The sequence below is a fragment of the Dermacentor variabilis genome, chromosome 9, assembly GCF_050947875.1.
Source record: "Dermacentor variabilis isolate Ectoservices chromosome 9, ASM5094787v1, whole genome shotgun sequence".
Taxonomy (NCBI): Eukaryota; Metazoa; Arthropoda; class Arachnida; order Ixodida; family Ixodidae; genus Dermacentor; species Dermacentor variabilis.
In genome coordinates, this window is record NC_134576.1 from 53,243,005 (window position 1) to 53,270,535 (window position 27,531).

A 27,531-nucleotide genomic window follows, 5' to 3' on the forward strand; every position below is an offset into this window, starting at 1 on the left:
CTACGGCCAGCTGCACGTGAGCCAGCCGGAACAACACCGTTTATTTTCCTAATTGTTTGCTGTACAAAAAAGTTACTCGGCTGATGGTCCTCCATTGCTTCTAGTTGTGCCCGAAAACCTGCGACCTGCGCCCTGCAGTTCTTCGTTCCATGCATGGCGATATCACATCCGTCCACCTTGGCATCACACGCACACTACACCGTCTTTGACAGCGATTTTTCTGGCCCAAGCTCTATGAAAACAAAGAAACAGTATGTCGCTAGTTGTGCTGTTTGCCAGCGCCACAAGGAAACGACGACGGCTCCAGAAGACTATTTGCAACCAGTTAGGCCACCGACAGTACCCTTTGAAAGAGTCGGCGTCGACTTGCTCGGCTCGCTCCCAAAGATGTGATTTGGTTACCGACGGATTATAGTATGCGTGGATTACCTTACTCGCTGCACGGAAACGGCGGCACTTCTATCCTCCACTGCAGCAGATGTCTCTTCATATTTGTTGCATCACGTCATACTCCATCACGGCGCTCCATAGGTTGTTATCAGTGACCGTGGACGGCAATTCACCGTCGACGTCGTTGAAGAACATTTACGGCTTTGTGGTTCTGCATATCGCCATTCCACTCCTTACCACCCGCAAACCAATGGCCTCACGGAACGGACGAATCGAACCCTTTCCAACATGTTATCAGTGTATGCCGCTGCTGGCCACAATAATTGGGACGCCGTCTTACATTTTTAATGTAGGCGTACAATAGTACCAAGCACGAAGCTACTGCATATGCGCAGTTCTTTTTGCTGCATGCACGCGCTCCTCAGAGCTTTCTGGACACTATCCTACCTTTATCGTGTTAAGAAGATCCTTCCATCCCCCAAACTTGGTGTCGTGCTGTAGAAGCACGTCGACTGGCGCCTCTTAGGATGCTGTCCTCTCAAGGCAACAGCAAGATTCGCTATGATGCGTGGCATATCTCCGGCAGCTTTGCTCCCGGTAACTATGTTTGGTTGTGGACACCTGTTCGCCAAAAGGGAATGTACCGCAAGTTTCTCGGCACATACACGGGTCCATCCGTTATACTCACTCACTTAAGTGATGTGAAGTACGTCGTCGCCAAGGTGACATCAAGTAATCGGCGTTCACGTGCGACGCAGGTTGTTCCCGTGGACAGACTCAAGCAATACCATCACAGGTCCCTTTCACTTGCTCAGTGAGCTCAGCGAGGAAAAATGTCGCACCACTGCGCGACTGAAACAGTGAAACAAAAATTAGAGCGCGCGCGTTATCTCGGGGTACTCTGCCACGGCTGGGCCTTGCCTATGGCTTCCGCATGGACCTCGCTTCACCTTCTAAATAAACGTCTTTCGTAACAATAGGTTTGTCCTTTCGTTTCCCGAGCCCGACTTTCGACCTGCGGAAATTGAATTTGCGATCGCCTTTTCAGCCATCACTCTCTTCACGAGGCCGACACGCCACATATTCTTCGGCTAGTTTAGCGGCTCTGGCTAGTGCTAAATTCCGGCCTATCTTGAACCCAGTACATCACCTTTGCAGGTAACCAGCTAAGGAGTAATTCAAGTGCAAAGCGCTCAACTACCTTCGCGTGATCACCATGCCCATTTTGCTCCTTGAGACATTCCTCAATGTTTTACTTAAGCTTATATGCAAATTCTACATAGAACTTATTCCTAGCCTCTTTCATTTCGCAAAACTTCCATCGCAACGCTTCCGCAATAATATACTTCCTCACCAAACTGGACTTTTCTTTGTAATAAATCAAGGTGCCTCTCTGGTTAAGCGAGCGATTAGTGCCATTGCTTCGCGCGGCTATAGTGTGAGCAGACTGCGGTCACGATCCACGGGACAACACCTGGTTCACGTACGTCCGCTCAAAGTTCACCATGAACAAACCAATGTCCTCTCCGAGCATATGGGGCGGCATTACCTCTGTAGCCTTTAACGATACGCGCTCTCCTGCACTGCTTCCTTCGCCCCTTTGTAGGGTTCACGTACGTCCGCTCAAAGTTCACCATGAACAAACCAATGTCCTCTCCGAGCATATGGGGCGGCATTACCTCTGTAGCCTTTAACGATACGCGCTCTCCTGCACTGCTTCCTTCGCCCCTTTGTAGGGTTCACGTACGTCCGCTCAAAGTTCACCATGAACAAACCAATGTCCTCTCCGAGCATATTGGGCGGCATTACCTCTGTAGCCTTTAACGATACGCGCTCTCCTGCACTGCTTCCTTCGCCCCTTTGTCCCGCTGCTCGAGCGCGTTAAATTTCAATCTCGAGTCGCTTCAATTCCAGTGCGTCCTCCCTTTCCTGATCCGCTTTGCGTTCTTTAGATGACCGTTCTGCACGTTCTTTCTTTTCTTTGCGTTCCCGTGGTAACGCTCTATTGCTTGACTTTTTGCAGTCTAACTCTCTATAATGAGTTCCATGCACTCCCTAAGATTGATTAATTAATTTATTTATTTATTTATTTATTTATTTACAAATACTGCAGCCCGGAAGGGCTATTGCAGGAGTGGGTGAATACAAAATGTGGAAAAAACAAAACAAATCACTATACGAAAGAAGCATATGTAACATGGCTAAGGGGAGCACTCAATAGCATCCCCAAATTCTCTATTTGGTAAACAATGGATGGAACCAGGCAGTTCATTCCAGAGTTCAATTGTCCTAGAAAAAAACTGCATTTAAAAGTGTTGGTGCGAGCAAAAAAGAGAGATAAGTTTAAGTCATTGCTGTTTCTCGTGATAAGGGGCTTTGCACGGGTCAGATATCTGTTAGGGGAAGCATAATGAGGAGAATAAAATAGAGAGTGTAGAAGTTTCAGAGAATTAATGTGACGGCGGTGGGAAAGAGGGGTTAAACCGAGTATATTCAGATGAGATGACGGTGAAAACATTCTGCCATAATGGCGGTATATCAAACGAACCGCCTTTTTCTGAACATGTTCAATTTTGTGGATGTCCGGAATTTTGTAAGGGTTCCATATGGTAGCCGCATATTCAAGGATAGGTCTTACAAGTGTTTTTTATGTAATTAGTTTAGTTTCTTTGGGGGCGGCACGTAGGGTTCGGGTTAGGTAACCAAGTTTTTTTAGTCCTTTGTTGCTAGTTGTTAGAATATGTTCTGACCAGGATAACCTTGGAATGAAAACGAGGCCTAAATACTTATATTCATATGCGCGCTGCAGAAAAGTGGATTTGTAGGAGTAATTGAAATACGAGCAATTAGCATGCTTTTCAACGGACATGGCGACTGAAGAACTTCACTTTGGCCTAGTTGGTATTTAATGCATATCATATTGACCGCAAAAAGGACGGGGACAGAGGGAGAGAACACATAAACAGCACGGCCCGTGTTTATGTGTTCTCTCCCTCTGTCCCCGTCTTTGTTGCGGTCAATATGATATGCGACATGGCGACTGTTTTTTTAAAGTTAATGTTCATTAGCCAGAGTTCGCACCATTCACAAAAACTTATAAAAGATTGATTCTGAGTGTTATGATCGTCAGCTGAAGAATGACATTGTAGAGAACGCAGTCGTGAGCGTCAAGCCAAATTTTTACTGAAACAGAGCTTGGAATGTCGTTAATAGAAAGCAAAAAAAAGCAATGGCCCTAAAATACAACCTTGGAGCACACCGGAAGATACTGATGCGTCAGGAGAGTTAAATGAATCAAAAGAAACATACTGTGAACGATCATAAAGAAAACTACGGATCCAGTCAACGAAAGAAGGGTTATTAAGGATAAGGCTTAGCTTGTGTAATAGTTTTGGATGTAGTACAGTATCAAATGCTTTGAAGAAATCAATGAAGAGCGCATCTACTTGATGACCTAAATAAAGAGCAAAACTGATGTCATGTGTAAATTCAGTTAATTGAGCCACTGTGCTAAAACCAATGCGAAATCCATGCTGAGCGCTGCGTAATATGTTATTAGACTCGAGAAAAGTGATAATGTGTTTATAAATTATGTGTTCAAGGAGTTTGCATGTATGAGAAGTCAAAGAAATGGGTCTATAATTTAGAAGAGATTGTTTCTCTACCAGATTTGAACAATGGAATGACTCTAGCGCGTTTCCATGGACAAGGAAGTGTACAAGTAGATACTGATTTCTCAAAAATCAATGTGAGGTATTGACACGTCCAAGGCGCATAACGATGAAGGAACACATTGTTGACATTGTCTGAACTGCAGCCTTTTTTGGTGTCAAGATTTAAAGTAAGTTTCAGGACTCCTTGCTTAGATATTGTAACATTGTTAATTGCACAGGACATGTTAGTTGTCGTGGAGCAGGAAGGAATTACGCCATTGTCCTCTGTGAATAGAGACTGAAAATATTCATTGAATGCTTTAGCAATAGGTCCAGGATCACTTATTTCGGAGTCGTCTAACAGAAATGGCTGGGTGGTGTTTTTCATTTGCGTAATTGAGCTCCAAAATTTTCGTGGATTATTTTTAATTAAATTAGGTAGAGTGAACTGATAATAAAAATTCTTAGCGGCATCAATTTTTCGACGGAGTTCTTCCTTCCTAAAGCGGAACTGGTCATTGGTTTCGGCATTCATGTGGCGCTTCCGACGTGCTCTGGCTACTCGGCGCTTCAAATGCAGTATTTCCCTTGTCATCCAAGAAAGGTCAAGATTTTTCTTTCTTGTTTTTAATGGCACATAGCGCTCTATGCAAGTATGAACAATGTTTTCAAAATGGTGTACTATAGCAGTGATATCACTGGTAGTGCCTAACCAGGAGAATCTGTCGAATGAAATGCTGAATGTATCAACTATGGACGTATCATCTGCATGATTATAATCATAAAAACTGGTATATTCATAATGGCGCCTTGAAACTGAAAGATTAATAGTAGCAATAACAGCTTTGCGATCGGAAATACCGTCCGTAATCTCACACTCAAAGCCACATGTAAAGAGCGGTGCATTTAGAAAAATCAAATCTAGTATGGAGGACTCTCTAGTAGGGTTAGATACAATATATTTCAATCCAATGGATAGCAAAAATTCAAGCAACTCTCTAGAAAGAGGGACGTTATCATCAGTTACCGATAATGAAGCCCACGAGACGTTAGGTACATAGAAGTCCCCTATGCAGATTAAGTTTGAAGAGCCGAAACCACGCTCTTGGATGAATGCGTTAAGGATCGTTATTTCATTTGAGGTATATCTGGGAGGTCGATAAAACACACCAATGATTATATTTGTCTTATTAATGTGCACCTTACACCAGATCGTCTCGATTTCAAGCGGGGATTGTAGTACAGAAAACTGTAGGTCAGAGCGCAAAAACAAGGCAACGCCTCCGCCTCTGCCCGCTTTCCTGTCTGCTCTTATGACGTAATATCCTGGGGGAGTTACTTCGCAGTCAAAAATGTCGCTATGCAACGAGGTCTCAGTAACACCGATAACATGCGAGGAATGCGATGCCACCAAAAAGGAAAAGCTTGAATATTTGTTAGATAGGCTTCTTGCGTTAAGATTTAACATACAAAGTTTATCCTGCTCGTTAAGTCAAGGATTGTTCCCCTGGGAGAGCGGTAAATGATGGTGAGTGGTGCGATCAGGAGCTTTTACAAGAGAGTTGGAAACAATCTCCCAATTGTAGAGCTGATTATCAATAAACGCATGGTCGTGCCTGAGGTGTACCACTGAACCATTGTTACGGAATTGTGCTGTAGCGTCCCATAGTTTCTTTTATGGATGGAGCGCACGTTTGAAGAAAAATCTTCGGATAAGCGCCACTGAGACCCTTTTAGCTTATAGCCATTCTTTAGAGCACTAATCTTTTCACAAAAATCCAGGAGCTTCACAATGATGGGACGAGGTTTCCCATCTCTAGGTCTACCAAGCCAATGCAATCGCTCAATTTGAGGAAAATCAAGCTTTAGTACGTCAGTAAAAAGATTCTTAACTTGAGATTGCAGCGATTCATTAGTGTCATGCTCAGATTCAGTTAGACCATAAAGAATAAGGTTGTTGCGACGTGAGTGATTTTCTAAATCATCATTTTGGGAAGAAAGTGTGTTAATAGTTGATGACATTTTCTGAATTTGGCTCTGTAGGTTAAAGTAGTGTGCTGTGCTAAACGTGAGTGCCTGCTGCTCAAGATCAACTATGCGTTTTTCAATGGCCTCAAATCGAGCGTCGATAGATTTTCGCATGTCTGCAATATCCTTTGTTATCTTATTTTGCCCGGCAAGAAGCTGAGCGAACATTTCGGATACCATAGAGCCAGAATCATATGTTTGAGTGGCGGAGCGTCTTGTAGGACCCGGGTTTCTTTCAATATCGCCACTCAGTAGGAGGCTGCTCATGCAGTAAACAAGATCAGCACGTACAGAAATACATGCAGAAAGACATTCGTGTGGGCAACGTATCAGTAATAAGAAGCGGTTGTCAGATCGAATGCAATAGGCGTTCTTAAGGTAACATACCTGCGTGAAGAAGAGACAACGTTTGCACATCTGGCCTGTATTGCTGCTGCCTTGCCCACTGAAGGGATGAAGCTGTGGCGTGGCTTTTATACTGAACGGAGCCAGCGTCGTGACTCGTATTAGGGCGCCATCCAGGCTGACGTCACCGGTGGCAGAGGTGAGTACCTTGTCGAATGCAGCGGTGAACATACCATGAGTATCTTAAAGGGCGGAGATAGGGCAGTCATCGCGCGCATGCAGGAACATCAGAGCGTGATGACATGTGAGCGGTGATGCATCCACGAAGGCTTTGTAGTATACTCCGGGAAAGCAGCCAAGCCGGTAAAAAGCTGTGTGAAGAAGAGACAACGTTTGAACATCTGGTCTGTATTGCTGCTGCCTTGCCCACGGAAGCGATGAAGCTGTGGCGTGGCTTTTATACTGAACGGAGCCAGCGTCGTGACTCGTATTAGCGCGCCATCCAGGCTGACGTCCCTGGTGGCAGAGGTCAGTACCTTGTCGAATGCAGCGGTGAACATACCATCACTATCTTCCAGGGCCGAGATAGGGCAGACATCGCGCGCATGCAGGAACATCAGAGCGTGATGACATGTGAGCGGTGATGCATCCAAGAAGGCCTTCGTAGTATACTCCGGGAAAGCAGCCAAGCCGGTGAAAAGCTGCGTGAAGAAGAGACAACGTTTGAACATCTGGCCTGTATTGCTGCTGCCTTGCCCACTGAAGCGATGAAGCTGTGGTGTGGCTTTTATACTGAACGGAGCCAGCGTCGTGACTCGTATTAGGGAGCCATCCAGGCTGACGTCACCGGTGGCAGAGGTCAGTATCTTGTCGAATGCAACAGTGAACATACCATGACTATCTTCCAGGGCGTAGATAGGGTAGTCATCGCGCACATGCTGGAACATCAGAGCGTGATGACATGTGAGCGGTGATGCATCCAGGAAGGCCTTCGTAGTATACTCCGGGAAAGCAGCCAAGCCGGTGAAAAGCTGCGTTAAGAAGGGACAACGTTTGAACATCTGGCCTGTATTGCTGCTGCCTTGCCCACTGAAGCGATGAAGCTGTGGCGACGCTGGCTCCGTTTTATACTGAACGGAGCCAGCGTCGTGACTCGTATTAGGGAGCCATCTAGGCTGATGTCACCGGTGGCAGAGGTCTGTACCTTGTCGAATGCAGCGGTGAATATACCATAACTATCTTCCAGGGCCGAGATAGGGCAGTCATCGCGCGCATGCAGGAACATCAGAGCGTGATGACATGTGAGCGGTGATGCATCCAGGAAGGCCTTCGTAGTATACTTCGGGAAAGCAGCCAAGCCGGTGAAAAGCTGCGTGAAGAAGATACAACGTTTGAACATCTGGTCTGTATTGCTGCTGCATTGCCCACTGAAGCGATGAAGCTGTGGCGTGGCTTTTATACCGAACGGAGCCAGCGTCGTGACTCGTATTAGCCCGCCATCCAGGCTGACGTTCCCCATGGCAGAGGTCAGTACCTTGTCGAATGCAGCGGTGAACATACAATGACTATCTTCCAGGGCGGAGATAAGGCAGTCATCGCGTGCATGCAGGAACATCAGAGCGTGATGACCTGGGAGCGGCGATGCATCCAGGAAGGCCTTCGTTGTATACTGCGGGAAAGCAGCCAAGCCGGTGAAAAGCTGCGGGAAGAAGACACAACGTTTGAACATCTGGCCTGTATTGCTCCTGCCTTGCCCACTAAAGCGATGAAGCTGTGGCGTGACTTTTATACTGAACGGAGCCAGCGTCGTGACTCGTATCGCCATCCAGGCTGACGTCGCCGGTGGCAGAGGTCAGTACCTTGTCGAATGCAGCGGTTGACATAGCATGACTATCTTCCAGGGCGGAGATAGGGCAGTCATCGCGCGCATGCAGGAACATCAGAGCGTGATGACATGTGAGCGGTGATGCATCCAGGAAGGTCTTCGTAGTATACTCCGGTAAAGCAGCCAAGCCGGTGAAAAGCTGCGTGAAGAAGAGACACGTTTGAACATCTGGCCTGTATTGCTGCTGCCTTGCCCACTGAAGCGATGAAGCTGTGGCGTGGCTTTTATACTGAACGGAGCCAGCGTCGTGACTCGTATCGCCATCCAGGCTGACGTCGCCGGTGGCAGAGGTCAGTACCTTGTCGAATGCAGCGGTTGACATACCATGACTATCTTCCAGGGCGGAGATAGGGCAGTCATCGCGCGCATGCAGGAACATCAGAGCGTGATGACATGTGAGCGGTGATGCATCCAGGAAGGCCTTCGTAGTATACTCCGGGAAAGCAGCCAAGCCGGTGAAAAGCTGCGTGAAGAAGAGACAACGTTTGAACATCTGGCCTGTTTTGCTGCTGCCTTGCCCACTGAAGCGATGAAGCTGTGGCGTGGCTTTTATACTGAACGGAGCCAGCGTCTTGACTCGTATTAGGGAGCCATCCAGGCTGACGTCACTGGTGGCAGAGGTCAGTATCTTGTCGAATGCAGCGGTGAACGTACCATGACTATCTTCTAGGTCCGAGATAAGGCAGTCATTGCGCGCATGCAGGAACATCAGAGCGTGATGACATGTGAGCAGTGATGCATCCAGGAGGGCCTTCGTCGTATACTCCGAGAAAGCAGCCAAGCCAGTGAAAAGCTGCGTGACGAAGAGACAACGTTTGAACATCTGACCTGTATTGCTGCTGCCTTGCCCACTGAAGCGATGAAGCTGTGGCGTGGCTTTTATACTGAACGGAGCCAGCGTCGTGACTCGTATTAGTGCGCCATCCAGGCTGACGTCACCGGTGGCAGAGGTCAGTATCTTGTCGAATGCAGGGGTGAGCATACCATGATCATTCTAAGCCTATAGAACAAGACCAGCATCAATCAAATCTGTTTTTCGGAGTGCGTCGGTAACATCCAGGTGCAACTTCTTTCCCAGCTCCAACAATTCCAGCTTACGCAATACTTTGAAGTTCATGGCTGTTTTCAGTGCTGCTCCCTCTACTTTACATAACTATCTTGCCGCAACCCAACTATGCGAAAACAGTAGCTCGAATTACCCGTTTGGTTCTAACCTCTCCACAAAACATGGAAAAACATAGGAGAAACAGTCGCGACTTGGTAGACGAGGCACGTAGGTGCATATCCCACCGCTGCTTATCACTTGTTATGGGCAGATGGCTTTGTAACGTTCAACGGCCTCCGCTTCCAGCTCTAACCTGCGGCCCTGTACCCGCCTGTCAACGGCCCTTGCGCTCCTATGGTCCCCCTTGCTCAGGCTTTTGTACACCAAGAGCTCGCCAATGTTGGCTTACAATCAGTTTGCACCTTGGCCAGATGCCGGCCGACCGAACGTCCTTGGATCGTGCATACCCAGAATCAATGGGTCCCTCGATGTTCTCGCAACATGGCAGAGTCGCAAACCCTGGTTGACCCACCCATTTGCTTCAGTTGTGACCACATTGGTCATGTCGCCAGATAACGTCGCAACTGCTGATCCTCGATGCTGTTCTCGAACAAACCTCCTCCAGACGGCAGTTCAGTTCAGTTCAGTTTATTACCCCAAAAATCTCCCGCGCGTAAGACCAATACATGAGGGGTGGGTTTTTATAAAACAGCAAAAAACATCGTGAGCAACAATCATTTAATAAAATGATTGGTTACAAGTTCTACAAAAAAAGATCAAGTTATCTTCGCGACGTAGTAGCGATGAGAAGGCCGTTGCAGTCTCTGGCAGTTCGGAAGAAATAGGAGGCAAGTGAAGGCGGTTTCCGAGCATGTGGGCGCGCTACTTGAAGTGGATGGCTGGTGCGATGAGATATGCGAGCTGCTACGGGGACGTAAGGCTCTTGATTTAGGAAAGGCGGTTTTCGCCATTTCCAGCCGCAAGCCGAGCGGAACCTGTATGCCACGGACGGTACGACCACATGGCGCCGTCATTCACCGCCGCCGAGCAGTCATCTGTCCCGTTGGACGCAAATTCATCGCCTGTTGTCCAGTCATTCCAGACCCGTCGCCTCTCGCCGTCTTTCCGAGCTGGGCGCGTACCTCCGGTAATCTGAAAGATTAAGCTCCCGGAGGTGACAAAGCCTCTCATACTACCGACCAGACGCAATATAGTCGATGTAGAAGTTGGAGCTGTACATGTACCAGCGCTTATTGATACTGGAGCTCATATCTCGATAATGAGCAACCATCTTCGTTTCCGCCTGAAGAAAGTCCTTACACCAGCCACATGCCGTGTTATCAGGGTCACCGATGGAGCAACGACCATTATGCTTGGCATGTGCAGTGCGCGAATAACTTGCTTGTTTCAACACTTCTGTTTTATTTGCTTTTCTTGAACGTTGTTCCCATGACTTGATCTTCGAGCTTGAATTCTTATAGGACAATTCAGCATTGAGTGACTGCAGTGCTCACCTCCTACAACTCGAGCTGCCTAATCACTGCTGTCGTGAAAAACCAGCTGAGCCTCATTTATGTCCCGCAGACTTCGTGCGGTTTCCCTCTCAAGCCGCTATGTATAGACCTTTGACGTGCTTCCCATCTTTTCCTGACGGTATGTGCTGAGTCCTAATGTCAATGTTCTCCTGCTACGCGCAGTTACCGTACTCCTTCCTATATTAAACTTTGGGTCATGTACGCAAGTAATCCTGGAAGGCATGTCGCTCGGCAACGCTTCTCCAATCGACGACACCACAATCTCGGTACTGCATGTTCGTTCCTCGTCTACAGCCACCTGCTGCCTGCTCAGTTCCGCAGCGTGCAATCCCGACATATTTTCAAGGATAATCTCTCATAACCTGCTTCCCGAACATGCTGCGGATCTCTGTCGCGTCCTCGTGTCTTATCGCGATGTCATTGAGGATGGCCCGCTGGGACAGACTTCCGTTGTGAGCCATAAGATTAACATCGTAATTCTAGTACTATCTGCCGGCGCCCCTATCGCGTGGGTCACGCTAAACGCCCCGTTATCAAAGCTGAAGTAGAGAAGATGCTCAGTAAAAATGTAATTGAGCCCTTTTCCAGTCCTTGGGAATCGCCGGTGGTCTTGGTTTGGAAGAACTTTGGCATCTGGCGATTTTATGTCGACTGCCGTCAACAGAACAAGATGACGAAAAAGCATGTGTACGCTCTCCCGCGGATTGTTGACGCTCTCGACTGCCTTCACGGATCTAAATCGTTCTTTTCAATTGACCTCCGATACGGTTATTGGAAGATTGCGGTTCATGAACTCGACTGCGAGAAGACCGCTTTCCTTACACCGGACGGCCTTTAGAATTTTAAGGTTATGCCTTTCGGACTTTGTAATGTTCCAGAAACTTTCGAAAGAATGATAGACTCTCTCCTGGGCTATAGCTGGTCCGCTTTTCTATGTTATCTGGACGATGTCATTGCATTTTTCTCTTTGTTTCATAACCACCTCAGCCACTTGGCCGCTATTCTTGAAGTCTTAGGAAAGCTGGCCTTCAACTTAACTCGTCTAAATGCTGTTTTGGACAGCGCGAAGCCAAAGGTCTTGGCCACCTTGTCATGCTACCGCTATACATCCTGATCCTCCGAAGATTTACGCAGAGAAAAACTTTCATTTACCCTGCTCAGCAAGAGATGTGGGTATATTCGTGGGTTTATGCTCCTATTTTCGTCTCTTTGTTAAAAAAATTGTGGATATCGCCTGGGCACTGACTGACCTTCTCAAGAAGAACACGGCGTTCTTTTGGAGCCGCTAACAAGCCGATGCCTTCTAGATGATTATCCGGTTGTTAACAAAGCCTCCGATACTAGGCCACCAACTCAAGCTCGCACCGACGCCAATGGCCCTGAAATAGGTGCTGTGCTCACCCAACAGCAAAATGGAGTCGTGTGCGCCATTGCCTACGCGAGTCGCCTTTTTTTCGTTTCAGAGCGCAATTTTTCTACCACCGAGCGCAAGTGCCTTGCTCTGCTGTGGACAGTGGCTTAATTTCGCCCTTACTTGTTTGGCCGCCCATTTTCTGTCATGACAGACCACCATGCCTTGTGCTGGCTATCATCACTTAAACACACGACTGGGCACCTTGGTCGCTGGACACTCAGACTTCAGGAGCATTCTTTCATTGCGATGTACAAGTGTGGCCGCTTACGTATGGACGCCGGCCGCTTGTCTGGTCGTCGCGTCTATCTTCCTTACAACGACGAACAGGATGCTGACAATTGCCTTCTGGCCATTTCTGATTTTCGCGACATCGTTACTGAGCAGCAAAAGGCCGACAATCTCCAGTCGTTCATTGAGCATCTCACTTCAAGACAATCAGATCGCTGAACCAGAATGTTTGTGCTCCAAGACAACATTCTTCATTGATGCAACATCAGCTCTGATGGACCAGATTTAGTGCTAGTTGTCCCTTGTCATATCTGTTCTACTGTTCTTGCTGACCTCCACGACGCTCCCACGGCCAGACACCTTGGCACCTCCCGTACTTACGACAGAGTTCGACGTCGGTTCTTATGGCCAGGCATTTACCGCTCGCTGCAACGTTACTTTGCGGCTTGCGACCCCTGCCAGCATCAAAAGAGGCCATGTGCGCAACCTTCTGGCCACCTTCATCGAATCGATGTTCCCACGGAGCCTTTTTCTGTCGACATGGAGCTTCTTGGCATCTTTCCCCCGTTGATTAAAGGAAACAAATGGATGGCCGTTGCCACAGACTATGTGACCCGCTATTCTATTACACGTGCCCGCGCTACCCGCGATTTGTGCTACAGATGTAGCAGACCTTTTACATAATGACGTGATTCTTCACCACGGAGCGTCAAGCAGCTGCTCAGAGATCGTTGCTGCTACATCCTGTCCCAAGTTGTCAAAGACATACTTCGTTCCTGCTCCACCGGACACAAGGTCGCAACCACATACGAACAAGCTGACTGAACGACTAAATGGTACCCTTACAGAGATATCTATGCACGTTACCGCAGAACGTCGTGGTTGCGACAGCACTTCGCCGTACGTGACATTTCCATACAATTGGTCACATCAGGATACCATCCATTTCTCGCCTTTGTACCTCCTGTTTTATCGCCATCCTACTCTGCCTTATGACACTCTGCTGCCTTCGGCATCACGACCCACCACAGAATACGCTCATGACACTGTCGGCTGGGTCCCTATGGCTCACAGATTGCCTATCATCAACTCACAGTAGCTGAGCCATCACAACCTTGACTTCTCTCCCGGAAATCTTGCCCTTATGTGGACTCCATTTCGCCACTTCGGCCTGTCCAAAAATTACTATGACGCAATACCGGGCCGCACCGGGTATTACGTCAATTAAGTGGCATAAACTACAAAATCATCCTTGTAGAAGACACGCCATTGTTATCCCAGCTACGAAGCTGACGTCTTCTAGGTGTCCCGCTTAAAGCCATACTGTTCTAATTGTTTGCTTTCATTCTAACAAGCGCCGGGACAACGCCTCAGCCGCGGGAGTTATGTTACGATGCATTTGGATAGTACTGTACGCGCAAGAACGAGACGATAGGACGTGGTAGGCTGTCTACTAGAGCTTTGACCTTTGTACGAGCCTGCGTGTTTATCGCAAACATTTTTCCTGTGTAAATAGTTACACATACCTTTGTGCGCCGGCCTTCCTCTTGGTAACAATATTCAGTGTGGTATATTTTCACCATTTTTATGCATGCCTCCACCTTATGGTGTTTTGACGCTACAGCTGTTTGCTGTACTTATATGGTGCCACCCGCGTTGACCTGGGTTTGCTTGCTTAATTTTTTTCTAGATTATTTTTTTGAATTAGTAAACGAGGGCAGATATATCGTTTTATTTAGCGGGTGTTTCAACCTCACTTTAATGGCAAACAGTGATCTCAAGGACCACTTAGAATCATTGTTAAATGTTCACTGTTCTTATAATGACATATCGTCACCAAGCAGACTCGCACCAAATTCAAAAACGTTATTAGGCTTGTTCGCCACCAATGTGAAAAACTACACTGCAAATCATCAGTGATTAACTGATCTATTAGCAATAACTTGTCCATTTCTGTGTTTACGAGTGAGAACCCTATCATCAAGAACCGCTAAGGCAGTCATTCACTTATTAAATAACTATCGTGACCATGTTATCACCCTTTAGGAAATATCTCGCTGCTCTTGATTGGAGCGAATTTATGACCGAGACGCATGCACAGGACGCGTATGAAATGTTTTTGTTGATGTCTTGGAAGTGTACCACGATTATTTCTCCGCGAAGCATTCGAAACGGTCTGTAAAGCCGGAATTCAATGAATGAATGCTACCTGATGCGAATATTATATCAAAATGTAAAATATTTAAGAATATTACGTTCTGAAAACGCTAACAAAAGTCTTTTCGAGCATACAGAAATAACGTTACAAAGGCGCTTCATGCAAAGGTGGTATTTTCTCATTTATTCAATCAAGGTGATGGTCAGGTGCCGGATATGTAGAAGAAACTAAAAACTCTCATTGCATGCTCTTAGCAGCCGATCAGGCACGTACCCAGGGGGGGCCCGGGCCCCCCCCTCCGAAGTTAAGCGGCATACCCCCCCCCCCCCCCCCCTATCCGTCCAAGGCACAACTCCTCCCACACATTCCTAAAGCGCCGACAAATCAATCTACCTGGCGCTCAACATCTTGCTGCCTGTTACAGCGAAAGCAGTGTTCAACTTCCGTATTATTTCTCGGGCTCCGTTGACAGAAAAAATCATCATGTTGGCCCATCCTGGTGATAGGGCAAAAAGGGTCCAAGATCAATGGCACATACCCCTGTGGAATCGGGAACCTATAACGCACGCTTCGGAATTTTCGGGATCGCCCTACGTATGGGGAGTTCTTATGCCTGCGTCACCTCCACCGCGGGTACTCCCGGTATTGCAATATCTTCGGTATCGGCCTACTTGTGGGGCGTTCTCACTGCCTACTTCACCTCCGACGCGGGTGGACCCGGTATTGCAATATCTTCCGGATCGGCTTACGTATGGGCAGTTCTTAATGCCTGCTTCAGCTCCACCGCGGGCGGGCCCGGTATTGCAATATCTTCGGGATCAGCCTACGCATGTGGAGTTCTTAATCCCTGCATCACCTCCGCCACGGGTGGGCCCGGTATTACAATATCTTCGGGATCGGCCCACGTATGGGGAGTTCTTAACGCCTGCTGCAGGTCCGCCGGGGGTCTGCCAGGTTTGCACTATCTTCAGGCCGACCCGCAGCGGAGGTCAAACACTTTGCTTTTCGTTTGAGAGCTTTGACTGTCGTCAGCTTTCGCTACAATTCCACCTTCACATAGTGGAATGGTTCTCAATTTTTTCACTTCTTTTGGATGGCGGTAGTTATCGACTTCTCCTGGGGTGTGGATGCCAGTTTTCTCATTGATTCCGTGCCCTCGCGATTGACTCAAGGTGAATTAATTTGTCACCATCTATTGCAGTAGGCAGGGCGTAGTTTATAGTTTTAATTATCATATTTCATTTATAACGCCCAACACAATTTATGTCACCATGTATTCAATAATCCCGCGCGTCTCTGTTGCTTCGTTAGTTCAACCTTTGTTCAAATCGATCCAGGGGCCAGGAAATGGATTCGGTTCATAGTCGGCTGGTCCGTATGCTCGTGGAAAAAGTTGTGGCCGGAGAAAACGCCAGTTGCGTTTGACTTTTCCTTTTGCTTCCTTATTTCCTCCAATGACGGCTCGCCGCGACGCTGGCACATCCTCGGAACCATATATCCGTGATGTGGGTTAGATAAGGTGGAAAATAAAATATTGCGAAACAGCGTCCATCATAAGACCCTGCAATAACCGTTCAACCCATAAGCAGTGACGGTCACCCGTTACCTCGTCTAGTTTTTCCAGTATTGTGCAGCACTTTTCGTGCAAAATTGGCAACTGGAAATAGGAGTCGCAATGAGATGAGAAATTAAGCGATCTACTAAGGGAGAAAACCAAGGCAAGAGGCAAGCAGGGAGGAAAAGCGAAAATTCTAAGTTAAAATCTTTATGCATCAACATCTTTTTATTGAAAAGGACGGACAGAAAACGCCGCTGCAAGTGGAGAATAATTTCGTATGGTTTTAATGACCCTTCTATAGTTATCAGTCGAGCCGCGTGACATAAGCACTTCTATTCTGTGCTAATGTGGGTCTTTTTCAAACCTTTCGCGGTTGGCGCAGTACGTCTAGAACCGCAGCGTCCTGCGCTCCACGGGGTTGTACGGAACTGGTGACCACGCATCGTTATGCTACTTCCCAAATGACAACTCGAGTCGTTTTTGCTCCTTGGTGGAGCAGTAAACGAGGGATACAAGAGAACTGTGATTCTTCCGCAAATATACATTTCTCTATAATTCTTCCAGAGCTAATTAGGAAAACGCCGCTAGAAATCTTTATTTTGCATTTTCGCGTGTTAAGTTATTCTTGGCAAGGTTTTTCCTGCGCATGTTGCATGCGCGAGTCCTTTTGATGTGGTTGTTTGTTCGCCGTGTAAAGAAGAGGTATCTCACAGGCGTACCTGTGAGACACATCTTATTTGTATACTTTTTTGCGGCTTTAAGCGTCTTTATGGCAAATGGTAGGCATTATTTGCATTTATATTAGTAAAGTACCCTCCTCTTCATTTGCATAGAAAAGTTACCTTGGCTTGTCCCGCCCCCCGAAAAAAAATCCTGCTTACGTGCCTGCAGCCGATAGTTTCCCTGGTCCGGCAAAGGTTCAAAGCGAGCTGGCCTGGCCAACGCGTTCTGCGACACATTCCTTTTGGCAGCTCGAGCATTTGTTATTGATTTCTTATTATTTTGCAGTATATGTTCTAACGCTTAAATTTATCTCTTGACCCGGTTCTGAAAATGAAGTCATTGCAGTTTTTTACATCATCACGAACGTTTGAAACAACAGAAGCAGCCAGGATTCCATGCCTTTACCGGAATAGGAGAAAAAGCATTCTCCTCTTCTTCCAGCCCCGAAGCATGTACGTGACAACGGATGCCTCACATGTCACGGCATGTGTCAGTACCCCCCTCCCCGCCTAAATAAACATCCTCTCGATGCTGCTCATGAGAGTAGAAGAAAAAAATGACGGTTACCGTATACGCGAAAGAAATCTGTCGTCACGCGGAATAGCAATCTGCAGCTCCCTATGGAAAATGCCAGCATTGCCCATCAGGAATTTTATGCTGGGCATGATTGAAAACATGGTGGGTTTGATAGAATTCCTATTGGGTATACTGGGGGGATGTTGGGTACAGCGTTAGATGGTGGGATGTATTGGTAAAATGCATACTGGGTCACTTGTCTCAATGGTGGGCGTGCTGGGTGAATGGTGGGTGTGGTGGGTGGATTGTGGGGTACATACTGGGTGACCTATGTAAATGGTGGGCAAATGCTGGGCGTGCTGGGAGGATGGTGGCTACATACTGGGTGACCTGTGGGAATGATGGGTGAATGATGGATGGGCTGGGCGTTTGGTGGGTGTACGTAATGGTTGACATGTAAATGGTGTACATGCTGGGTGAATGGTGGGGTGCTCGATGGATCGTGGGATACATAGTGGAAGGAAAATGAGCGAATATATGTGGCAATGAGAACATGCATGCACATCACACATGCATGCACATGTACTTTATTATAACGTTTCTTCTAATATTTCAACAAATTTATTCATGATGCATGCCCAATTATTAACTGTTGTACTCTGCTAAATTCGTGTCTAGTATTTATAATGCTGTTTTCATTATTTTAACGATTTGAGTTTAAAGTGACATTGAGTTTAATTCAATTTGAACATTGATGGTGATGGTGAACCATGATAGATTTGTCTGTGCAACCATACTGTAGTGGCTATCTGCTTCCACATGGTCACTTAATATGTAGCTTTAGAAAACAAGTAGCTTCAAAATATATTGATACAATGACTAAAGAATGCGTACCATTCATACACTTCGTAGAAAGGCAGGAAAGAAAGCGGTTATGATAATGAAAGTTTCTGCTTTTAGCTTTCATAAAATCGATTTTAGTGATGTGATAAAAGCCGGTACTTGTGCCTAAGATTCGTGTTTCATAATGCTTCATTTTACTTATGTTACACTATACTAAACATTATTTGAGAGCCAGATAAGAATTCCACGTTGGGAAGGGAAGAAAGGTATTTGCGAAAGAAAAACACTGCGCGTACAGACGGCTTGGCATTTCTATAACTCAGAAAAGCACACACGCGTTCACTTAGTAAATCTGTCATTTTAGCAGTAGTGTGGCATAGAAGCTTATATTTTAGTGAGAGGACTGTTCTCATATCATGCTCTGTACCATTGGCTGGACAGGTGCATATAAACGTCCTACATGCACAATAATTTGATGGCAAAGCCAATTACCAAACTAACAAGATAGTGTGGAATCATATTTCAGTGCAAGCAAATTTTTTTCTCCATTGTTGTGTTCATATAGGAGGTTGTGGCCATGTACTGCACCAGGGTGGCCAATCCTGCTCTGGTGAGGGAGTGCGTTACCGGTTCTGATCACCGGAATCAGGCCACACTCCAGGCCTGTTTGTGTAATTTTATCAACACGCGGATTTTTTTTTAATCCGGTGGAAAATTGCCGGCACCGGGATTCGAACCACGGGCCTCTTGCACGCGAGGCGGGTGTTCTACCTCTACGCCACCGCCGCAAATTATTTTTATTTGGAGGAATGACATTGTGCGTACTGATATAAATACTTAAACGGAGTTACTACACGCGGCCAAACCTTTATTGCTCCCGAATTCATGTCGACACAATGCAAGAACTAGTGTTGAATAATATCACAAATTTCTTCTTAAACCGAAAAGGCAACAGTGCACAGATGAGAATGTTGTACTTGGAACTAATGATATGAAGAAACGACATGCAGTATACTTCATGTAAGTAGACAATTAGATTTGCCTTTAACATGGTGCAAGGTCGTCAGCACTGGGGAACATGCTGAGATTTGACAAATCATCATGAGATTCACGTAGTGTAACAAGGTTAGATAATTTTGTTTTATAGTACCAATTCTATAGCTGGATTGCTAAGATATTTCAACCCCACTACCGGCATTTTACAGTCAGGCAGGAACATCTTTAAAAGGAGGCTCGTTGAAGAAGGTGAACAAGGTAAAATTACACAGTCACAATGTGACGTCATGGGCCTTGTGGATTGTATCGCAGATACAGGTAAATCACAAATATAATGAAGAACACCGCGCGCAAGTAGTCGCTGTACTCGCTAGAATGCATGGTAGCACCTGGCTGCAAACACATTGTATGCCTTCGCACATTTCTTGCACACACCAAATAACACACAGTCACGCTGCGGAGACATGCGAGTTTTTCGAGGAAACTTCGTGGGCTGTACGATAAATACAGGAGGCATCGATGACAGAAGCGCAATGCGCGCACATTCAACATAGAAACACGAAAGCAATGCGGATAACACGTGTGTAATCTGCGCCACACGAGCGATCAATTTTCGTAGATTCGATGCTTTCTGACTGAATAAGTTACAGTGCGAACTGAAACATCGCGCACTGCACATGTGTAGCTCCGAGGTCATGTCAACAATTTCTAATGCTGCAGTAGAGGCTGACGACAGCAACAAGTCATTTAAAACGATGCGACGGCTCAGGTAGCACGGGCAGTAGCACAAGACGTCGTGGATGGGCTTGGAAACCGCTGAGTGAACTAAAAAAGTAGCCAGCAAACTTTAGGGAAGGGAGCAGTGGGAGACTTGGCTCGCCAGCCTCGACCAGGCACGATGGACCGCTCAAGCCAGTGGAGCCCACACTACACCCACTCACTTTCCACACGTATTTATTCTTCTCCTTTAATACGCGTTTTGATATATATATATATATATATATATATATATAATCTTCAAATCACAGCCCAGCGACGGCTTCCTAAGAACGGCATACACGAATCTCGAACGCCATTTTCTTGCGGCCTGCGTGCGGCGGAAGCTACTGAAAGTTGAAAACACGTAAAAAAAAGAGTGTGCGCTGGTCATTATTTTAGACATCACAGATGCCACGACAACCTCCCGATTCTACAGGAAGCGCCACCCACCGCCCCATTTCAAAGGGGTTGCTCATAGCCATCACAGAATCCATCCATCAATCTTCTTTCTTCGGTCGTACGAGCTGCTACGTTGTGTTTGTTTTTTTCGTTTGCTGTAATGAACTGTGACTTAGTTCGCGTGCACAAAAGTGCCAGAAGATAGCTTGTGTCTCGCTGCAAACTCGCCGTATGCGTGGCGTGCTAGGCAAATGTGGAACAACGACTTTCATGCTGTGGAGTGCGTTCCCTTTGTCCCTGGTTGTTGTGGAAAGTTCGGTGGACGTCACAAAGAAATAATGCGCGTTATTAGCGTTCCGCAGGTCGTCCACTACGCAGCGGAATGTATGCGGGAATAACTTTGCAGCACCGGCAACTTGGAGGATGCTTTTCGAACGCATCGTACCATTTGAAAGGTGAGTAATCGTGCTTGCTAATTACACGCATATTGTGCTTGTTTTGGTGTGTGCATAGAGTGTCTTGCGGACGTAGGAAACAGTACTCCCATGACGACAGTGAAGTCTGTGCTGATGCTTGCTGAGCGCTGGTTGACATAATTTGGTGGCGGCAATTTATTTTCTTAATGATAAATTGGAAATATTGATGAGCGTTTCCTTCCGATGAGAGAGATTAGGTTCGGCAACAATTGTGTTCATCATTTGCGCGAGCTGCCCCTTTTCTACTGAAGTTGCATAATAACGACTCATCTGCGTATTCGTCGATTCTTACTGCTATGACGCTTTTTCTGTTTCATATGCTTCCGGGTTGTAAATAATCTATTTACGCGGTTGTCGGTTTGCGAGTAGTTATAGAGGAAAGGTTAAACCCCATTCAAGTGATCTTGCGCGCGACAGAGACTCGATGTATATGGCTGTGGCGTTCGCTCGTTCATTAAAGACGCACCCCATGCGAGCAACGACACTGAGCGGCGTCTCCCTGGTGTTGCCGGTATTAGGGCAGCAAATACGGGCCGAAAGTGATGTGATGCGTGCTTTGTTAATTTAAGTTGCTGTGCTTTACTGTAAGGAGCAGCGCAAAATATTTCTTGAAAGTTTTGCAGTAGGTTCTTAACCTTGCACGTATCAAAATAGTAGTCTGCTCGTTCCGTGCGACAATCGGTAGTACTTGACTGATGTACATCCAGTACCAGCTTCGCGCTATTGTCTAGTTGCTCATAGCCCTTCCGGGCGACGAGCGACGTATTCTAGATTTTTAGAACCGAGTGATCGAGCGACAAGAACGAGGGATCTCTTATCGCGACGGCCCGTTTCATCGCTCAAAGCCGTCGCTTTTCACCGTCACGCACCAAATCACTCTAATAGGGTTTGGTTAAAGGTGAGCAATCACGGCTTGCTACTACTACAGCTTTCGTTTTATGACAAGGTGTGTTGACGTAACTTAGACGTAACTAAACATGACAAGGGAAGGTTGCTTTAACTAAGCGATGGAAAAATGAATTGTTACATAAACAACTATTTCTTTGTAATATATTGTTGCTCCGTGTCTGTTCAAATTTTACTGTCACGAAGGGATCCCTATTATCACAATATTCATCAGTGACTTCGACCTTGTGCTCTGTTCCCACCCTGCCGTGGTGCAAACATTCTTTTCGCGACTATTTTTATGGTGTTCTTTGCATGTGTTCCCAATGGGAGTTCTTTTAAGTGCAACTGCTGTAAGTTAATACAGAACATATTTTGTAGTGGCGAAGTCGTGACCCACAACAGTGTCCACGTCAGGGAAGAGCAATGGCTGCAGCAGCACGGTGTGTAATCGGATGGTCTGGTCAGGTATGACTGAAGCGTATGGGTTTGCAAAAAATGGATCTCAGTATTATTCGTTGATAAGTTTATGGACATATTACTCAGAACTGCTAACTAGATAGGCTAAATATTTGTTCAACTTTATTGAACTTGCTCCTTAGTTGCGCTTGTAGATGCCCCCCCAACGTACACATTACTTTGTTAACTATAAAATAGACTTAGCTTGTCTTGATGTTTATTTTTTCTTGCATCAATCGCATGGGTGCAAGTTACATTTTATTTTTGCTTAATACACAGTGTGTTTACCACATGTTATTTTGGTTTATTGCTTTGAGAGTTTCTTATGTTGTAGCTTTTATATCCATATACTTTGCCGTTTCTACTACACGCTCGTGCAGTTTCTGCACATTTAAGAATCCAAAGTGAAATGGGCCAAATATGTCACAGATCTAAGCATGCCACGTGCTTCCCATTGTTTAACATTGATATTTACAATTATTGTGACAGTTACTTGCAAGAACAAGACTTATAGAAAAAAGGTGGACAAGACAGGGCGCTAGGCTTCAACTTACAAGCTTTATTTGGAAAACATGAAAAGAGGCCGCCATATGTTCAGACAAATGCACAGACAGATGCATAAGTGAATGTGCCACGTAGGAGACAACCAAATGCACAAAGAAGCCAATATTCCCCACAACAAGCCATTACGAAGCAATCACCAGGTTCTTCTCGCGGTACAACAAACACTTCATCAGTGATTTCCAATGATAAGAGCACTTACACATTCATCAGCGGCCTTTGAAATGCAAAACTCCTCAAAAATTTTCCTATCTAACTGCCTGGCAAAAAACACAGGTAACACAAAAACACAGGTAACATTTACAAGCACTTCTTCGGCAGTGGTCTGCCAAGTGGGCAACACCTGCTACAGTGTGTAAAGCATTCCGGTGCTCCCTAAGCCGGTCATATAGGCACCTGCCTGTTTATCCAATGTAGCACTTTCTACAGGGAAGTGAAATGTTGTACACAACCCCCCCCATTGCTGATAAGAAAGCAGGTGACACGCTCCTTAGTGCAAGTACCTTGACTCACTGCGTTGCTTACCATCCTGCACATCCTTGTGAGCTTTAGTGTCACTGAAGAAAACAGCTGCATCGCACTTGTTCGCCACCTTGTTTTAGGTGGTGAAACACTGTGTACATGTGGTAGTTACAGGCCGCCCGTTGGGACGTGCATTACTGCACCAAGCGGCTGCCAAATCAGCTTTTACTTTTTAATGAGGCTCTCAGTAACTGACACCAAGGTGTTATCGGGATACCTGGCCCTACATAAATGGCTCACTTGTTGCTGAACGCTGCAAGAAACCTGGTGCACAAGATTTAACCAGAAAAGCTCTCGTGCAGTTAAGAGCTATGCATCTTTTAACTTGGAGTGCGCCAAGCGGTAGTCAAGCAAGGGTTTTTTTGCTCCTAAGAGAGTACATCCAACAAAGGAAACTATCATTAAGTATTAAACATTGAAGAATTGCAGTCGACCATCTACTCGTAACTCATGTATGAACCTAAGTCCTAATGCACACTTTATACGAACAGCCACAACTTTTTTAACAGCAAAGCCGCTCTATTCAGCACAACAAGAAAGTCATTGACACTATCTATGCACACCCACTGGATGTGCAATAACGCATGTCCCAGTAGGTGCCCTGTGGTTGTGCCATACGTACACGGGGTATCCACTGCCTAAAAAAATGTGGCGAACAAGTGCGGCGAAGGTGTTCTTTTAGCAAAATTAAAGCTCGCAAGAATGTCCGGGTTGGTAAACAATGCTGGGAGCCAGGTGCATGCACTTAGGAGCATGTCACCTGCTTTGTTAACTGCAATGTAGTGGTGGTATACAAGATTTTACTTCCCTGTGAAAAGTGCTATACGGGTGCCTGAATGACCGTCTTAGGGAGTATCAGAATGCTGTAAATGCTCGCGCAGGCGCTCACCACTTGGCTGACCACTGCCAAAGATGTACTCGCAAATTCTCCCCATGTTTTCGTAACATGCAAGTGCTCAGTCGGTTCGCCAGGCCGTTAGATAGGGAAATGTTTGAGGTGTTTTTTTGTCGCATTTCAAAAGTTGTTGATTAATGCATAAGCACTACATCACCGTTACTCGCTGATAGAGAAGTGTTGGACCTTGAGGCAAACCTGGTGAATACTTTGTAATGGCTTCTTGTGGGTGCTTATCAGCTTCATTGCGCATTTGGTTGTCCCCTACATTGCACATTCGTTTACACATCTGTTTGCACATTAACTGAGCATCCGGTTGCCTCTTTGCATGTTGCTTGTGAATAAAGCCTGTCATTTGAAGTCTACCGCTTTTGCTTGTGCCACTTTTTTTCTGTTAACCTTGTTCACGCTAGTAATTAGGTCACAGGAGCTGCGTCAACACGAACAAGGCCAACATTCCGCATCCATATTATAAATATTCCTCTCATGTTCCAAGAACCATGACCAGGATTTTGAATTTATTTAAATGGTACATGAATACCAGTATTCACTGTGTTTTAGTTACTACAGTAGCTAGTAGTTTTCTAGTAAGCTTGCTTTTTTTCTCTCTACCTTTTTTATATTCTTCGTAAGCTATCCCCATTCATGCAAGTAGGCATCGTAGCAGAGCCTCTATCCCGTTGCATCATTTTTCGGTTTCTGTCTATACAACATAGACCCCATAGCTGGTACATAGTTCAGTCTATTGATGCTCCATCATTAAAGAAGCATGCAATTTCGTACACCATGCCAAATTGCCTGCTTGATCTTGCTAAAGCATTTGCTGTTTATTGCTATGTTGTTCTTGAAATCAATTTGATTTCATTAGCACAACACACACCATCCGCTTGGCAGTGGTGTAATTTTAGTAGTAGGGGGGGGGGGGTGATAATCAGCCAACAAGCTCCCATTCTACAGCTGTCATGAATTAATTCTATTACTTTGGGCTTCTTTCCATGTATTTCGTCAGCACAGTAGGCTGTATTCTATTTATTCTGCTTGGTGCTATTCAGGTAAAAATGTGTTCAACCAGCAAGTCAAAATGGTAATGCTCTCAATAAGCCTTCGATTACTGGGCAAATGAATTAAACACATTATACGTAATCCTAAAACTATATTTAAGAAAAAACTAGTGTCAAGGAGAAGCATCATATGCACTGCAACTCTTATGGTTTCCTGTGGGGTATGCACGTGTCTCTAGCCAATGCTTTCCACATATTAGTTAGTGCTTTAGCTACATGAAGCAACCTATATTGCGACTACTGAAGTCAAATTTATGGTTGATAAACCTGCTTGTTTTTGCTGTGCATTTACATTTCTGTGGTGTCTTTAGCATTCTAGCCGTGTGACAACTGAAGTATTGCAGTAATGTTGAAGCTAGCTTGCACGCTTATTGCAATAGTATGCCGACAGGCACCTGTCACCGTATTTGTGCATTTTCTGAGAACCAGCCGTATGCTCTAGGTGAAATTTGTAGTGTCATTTTAAGTTTGCCAGTCAGTTTGAATAGCTCTAAAGGACAAAATTTACACAGGGAGGGAGACCATACAACACGACCAGTGGCAATGACTAACTATTTTGATGGTTTAATTAAAAATAATAACACTGGATGTGTGCCTATATTGTGCAGTTTCTTTCAGTAGGAAAATGTGAGTTGTAATACAAAGGCATAAAATTACAATAAACTGTGTTTGTGTAAAAAAGGGTAAGTAGGCTCGGACTACTTTCTATTCCTTGTCGTCTAGGAAGGACGCGTTTTTTCATGCTTTCATAATGGGCGCTTGCTCACACATGTGTTATTTATGTGGTGTGCCTCACCGATTTTTAACCATGTGTAGACACATTTGCACAGTTTTAATGTGGCCTGAAGCCCTATCGCGGGGAGCCATGACCATGTCCGACGAGCGTGCTGGTCTTCTCAGTGAAATATGGGGATTTCTTTGGCACACGTTCGGTTGCTGGCCAGTCTGCTCTGCGTACATTTGACCACACATGATTCGAATACAGAACACTACCCCTGACATGGGCTAGACAAGGTTAGTGGTATCTTTAACCAAGCAAACCTCGCTTGCCTGCTCTCTTTTCTCAGTTAACTTCTATACTGTCCTGCAAGATCTGCCTACCTTCTAGGCTGGAAATATATGTGTGTAGCATTCTACAAGTAAATTTAGAAAGACATCCAGCAAGAGAGGTTTGTACACAATTAGCACTAAGTTTGTCATGTGCTCATCACTAGTAGTGTAGTCTATTCTATCCCTTTGATCGTATGTATATTTGGGAAAATATACAAGGTAGTCCACTCTTAGTACGAACATGGCTCAGCATTGCGGCGCTTCGCGAATTGCCAGTATGCACGACGCAGAAGGGCATTGAAGCTACGTGGCGCAGGCGCACAGTGGAGAGGGGCAATTTTGTGTGATCAGCTAAAGCGCCGGAGCGCGCCATGCTTTAGCGGATGACAGAGGACACGAAGTCCCACCTCCAAGCCCCTGCGTGCCTGCGCCGCTTAGCTTCATTGCATGACCGTGCCGCGTGCGCTGGCATCCTGCGGAGTGCGGCGGCTCTGCACCCTGTTCGTATTGTTACGTATGTTATATGTTACGTAGGAAGACGCAAACGAAAAGCTATATACACGTATATTTACAAGGGAATAAGCCGCACTTGGCCAAGAGGCAACAGCCCGCGCTAGTCTCCAGTCGTCGCAATCGTCTTCACACTGCTCGCCTCTTCGTTATCGCAAATACTCTTCCGTAGCACTACCCTCAGCGGCAAAAGCGCCATCCCGGATCGGCTAAAGGCGGGACTCGGAAGCAGTGTAGTAGGCCTTGAGCCTACTGACGTGCACGACAGCACTAGATGCCAGAGTAGAGGACGAGGTTGAACTTGACGTACGAGGAGCAATTTCGTACGTCACAGGCGTCACCTGGCGCAGCACGCGGTAGTGCCCTGTGTATCGCCAAAGGAGCTTTTTTGAAAGTCCGACGTGACGAGAGGGCGACCACAGGAGCACGAGCGCACTAGGCGAGAATTGTACGTCACGGTGGCGGACGTTGTACTGACGCTGCTGAGTGGTTTGCGAGGCCGTCAGTCGAGCAGGGGAAAGCTGGCGTGTGTGTGGTTGGCTACGGCGATGGCGTCGCGCGCATACTCGCTTGTTGAGATCGCAGATGGAGGAAGTGCCATGTCAAGGGGCAAGGTTGGTTCGCGACCGCACAGTAG